Raw genomic sequence first — 4,115 nt, 5'->3', positions numbered from 1 at the left:
ATATATCTATATATCGACTCTGTCGATAGTCTCACCATCAACTCAATTCATTCTAAAAATTGTTATGTTATGTTAAAATATAGTGTTATTGATATCAGCCAGTGTTAAAACCATTCTTTATCAACCTACCATCCGTGTCACTCGAAAGAGTCATAGGGAATCGCGCAGACTCGGTGTCATACACGATTGAATCGGAGATTTACGACCTCCGTAGATCTAACAGTTCATTGTTCGATCTCACCGGGAAAACGTTTACAAACACAAAGTTTGTTTCGTTTACTTATATTTCTCATGTTATATGGAATAATTAAAAAATTTAAATATCTGCCGATTTTTAGAGATGAAGAAGCGTTCTGTAATATCGACTGGAACACAGAGAGATTATCTTAGATATCTTTAACCTCAAAGTAACGTAAAGTTGATATCTTTAAAACGTAATAATTTGCAATCTGGTTCGTCTTGGTTTGTAACTTTTACAGAATTATGTAGAGGAGAGTATTCTGAAAATATACAGTTTGTCCGAAACCGTGATTCCTTGGATGTCAAAAGATGTAAAGAATTTTTACACTTTTTCTATTTTATTAAACATTATATTTTTCATATGTGGGATACAAAAATCTTAATTTAAGCTACTGTTTCCTAACGAGAAATATTGCCTCCTAATGTTAAAAAAGAAAGCAAAGGAAAAAGTTAATTAGGTTCGTCAGGACATTGCGAGACAAAGAAGTATATTTTTTGCGTCAAATGTAGTGTTCAAAGTGTTCAACTTTAAATTGTCGTATCTGTTACAATTTATGATCATTTTTATTAATATCTCCACTTTCGAGGGTAATAGACATTTAACAAGCGATTAAAAAAAATTGACTGGTCATCAATATAAGAAAATTAGATTTTTGTCAAAAAGTCATTAAAATCTTCGATCCGGCCCACTGTGCGCCAGTGCGACGTGTCACGGCGCCTCTTTGTTTTGATGTGTTTACTCTTCGATGTGGATACTAATGTAGAGAAGGGGTGTCAAACTCGCGGCCCGAGATGAACATTTTTGCGGCCCAGTCAATATATCCGACGCAAAGTAAAAATAAAATAGAAATGTGAATTAGAAATTTTGAAAGTAGTCTCGGCCAATAAAATTTCTCCCGAAATAGGAAAGATAGTATCAGAGAAGAGATGTCAAGTATCAGGGCGTAAACAATAATTTAACTTTATATATGTTTATTAAAATGTATTAGTCAAAATAAAAATATTTGTTAATTAAAGTTAAGCATTGTTTATTTGACCCAAGTTAGCTTTTGAGTTTGACACCCCTGATGTAGAGAAACAAAAATGTAACCGTGAAAAAGTGTCGAACTAGAGGTGGTACACACACACACACATACACATCAAATTAAAGAAACGCAGGGCTTGACCGTGCTAAAATGACTTTCACAGAAATTTAATTCTCTATGAAAAATAAAGGAAAAAACAAATATAACCAGAATCCAGTTCCAATATCGTAATATTTATTTCTTGTTTTCGTTACACAGTGTCCTACAAAAGTGTTTGTACACCTTTTAAGACGCAATAGCTATTTTAAAACTGAACTAAATGGCTCAAATTTTTTTTTAGATGATAGAGGGACTAGTTTACTAGACGGTGACTGGTATGATTTTTTTTTTTAATTTTGCTATTATTTCGAATGACAAAAAAATAAATATCTCTCTTATCTGACCCTATAACGAAAATTTACTAGACGCCTTTCGTAGATCTCGGTACCTTATATGTACGTTGAAAATTTTATCGAAATCGGTTCACGATGTTATGAGTTACAACAAATTAAGGATCACAAAGATCGCAATTCTATCACGATTTTAACCGAAAACAGTGAGAAATCTGCAGTTTTTAAATCCTTCAATGCCTTTGGTAAAGACGGTCTCTACCATCGCGACTAACGGAAGAGTGACGTCACATTTCGGCAACGTCAGAATACATACCTATCTTCCCCCGTTTATTTAATTTTGGTGGCAGACATAACGCCGACTCCTCATTAATGAAGGAGTCATCCTTACCAGTATTCACCCGGTGTCCTGGACTCAACTTCCAACTGTAGGTCGCTGATCTTCTCCGCTGCTTTGGCCTTCCTTCGAGCCGTCATAAAATCGTCTAGAAGCATTTAATGGCATATTGTAATTCTACATTTATGGTGTACAATAATTGTAACTTATCAAAAGCGGCATTTCTAAAAATTCTCACCCTATATTGGAATCCCGTCGTACGGAAAGGCTTCAATTTTTTAATAGCTCTTATTAAAAACGACTTTGTGTCATTGGCGGCCAATAGCAGAGATCTCCTGCGATCCACGTTGTTAGCATTGTCCAGGCACCACTGTCCATGTTGGCGACTCCACATTATATTGTAATTGTTTAAAATTGAAAAGTATAACGAAATTGATGTGACATGATTGAGTAGCACTCTAGTCAACTGTGACAGATGTCATTATGCAGGGTGTACCAAAAAATGGTCAAAATCGGAAAATGTGGGGTTCTTGGGGTCAGTTGAAGTAACTTTTGCCTTAGCGAAAATGCAATCCTTGGCTTTGTTTACGAGTTATTAACAAAAAAACAGTGACCAATGAAAGACCGAGCCAATGAGCGGAACTGGGCTTCATGCACTCGTCGGATGGACCGCCCCGCGACAACTGATCTCGTCTCTTATTGGTCACTGTTTTTCGTTGATAACTCATAAGCAAAGCCGCGAATAGCATTTTCGCTAAGAAAAAAGTTACTTCAAATGAACGCAGGAATCACCCCTTTCTGTATATGTATATGCATGCTGAGGATACTAATGAGGAAACTAATAATGAGGATACTAATGCCGAAAATTGACCACCAGAGCATTTGCAAATACGTTGCGATTTCGGAGCGATCTCCAAAATCACCCTGACCGATCGGTGCTCGCGACCTAAACATCGCGACGCTGCTAGGACGTTCGACAAGCCTTAGACACTGGTCGAACGGAACAGACAAATTCGAAGGAAGACTCGTAACGGTTGATCAGCGCACCAATAAAAGGATGCGCTCACAGGTCACAGGCAACAGCAGAACGAGATCGCGATGAACGTCGACACGCAATTTATGATCATGCTCATGATTACGATTACGATTACGATTTGCGAACACGGCTACGATCACGATTGCGGTTTAAGATACAGATAACGATCCGGAATTATATTATAATAAATACGGCTTATGAACACGTTTTACGGTTTCGATGTACGATTACGAGGATTACTGTAGACTGCTTTACTGACTTTTTGTATTGTATTTTGTATACGTCACTGTTTAGCAATAAATAGAATAGTTATCAAAACATACAATCTTTATCTGCTTTGATTTAAATTAGATGGGTAAATTTCCATACCACCCAATGAGGTATTACCCTGGCACGTTACTATTTTTTTTAATGTGGGTAGTTCGCCGATAGCCCTATTATCCCACAAAGTTGAAGTGTTGATGTAATCCATGAGCTGTTGCACATGGTTTACGAACACTCTTAGATTGGCGGCAGTTTTGTTACCAAACAGGAGCCGTTTGACCAAGAGACCGGTATGTCGTGTGACTAGGATAACTTGAGATGATGAACCACTAACACTATATGTCACTATCACGAACACTATTGCCGTTGTTGAGGTGGAATTCACGTTCACAGGTCGTCCACAGTTAAGTGAATCCGGCTCGAAGGACCAAAACTTGTAGGATTCCCTATCCGGGTGAAAGATGAAAATAGCAGCCCTTTGAATCAAGAGACCGGTATGTCGTGTGACTAGGATAACTTGAAATGATGAACCACTAACACCATATGTCACTATCACGAACACTATTGCCGTTGTTGAGGTGGAATTCACGTTCACAGGTCGTCCACAGTTAAGTGAATCCAGCTCGAAGGACCAAAACATGTAGGATTCCCTATCCGGGTGAAAGATGAAAATAGCAGCCCTTTGAATCAAGAGACCGGTATGTCGTGTGACTAGGATAACTTGAGTTGATGATTCACTAACACCATATGTCACTATCACGAACACTATTGCCGTTGTTGAGGTGGAATTCACGTTCACAGAGGTCGTCCACAGTTAAGTGAAT

The 4,115-nt window shown here is 37.8% G+C and overlaps 1 long non-coding RNA gene across 1 annotated transcript; it reads right to left on the bottom strand.

Annotated features, from left to right (window-relative positions):
* Positions 1-1,482: 1,482 nt before the first annotated feature.
* Positions 1,483-3,402, bottom strand: LOC143259533 (uncharacterized). The gene is made up of 2 exons (XR_013033529.1): positions 2,230-3,402; positions 1,483-2,139 (listed from the first exon to the last, which is right to left on the bottom strand). It is a non-coding gene; the product is annotated as an uncharacterized LOC143259533 (long non-coding RNA).
* Positions 3,403-4,115: the final 713 nt, after the last annotated feature.

This window comes from Megalopta genalis, chromosome 5 (assembly GCF_051020955.1).
Source record: "Megalopta genalis isolate 19385.01 chromosome 5, iyMegGena1_principal, whole genome shotgun sequence".
NCBI lineage: Eukaryota > Metazoa > Arthropoda > Insecta > Hymenoptera > Halictidae > Megalopta > Megalopta genalis.
The sequence above is the reverse complement of the archived record's forward strand: the minus strand, read 5'-3'. Positions and strand labels throughout refer to the sequence as shown.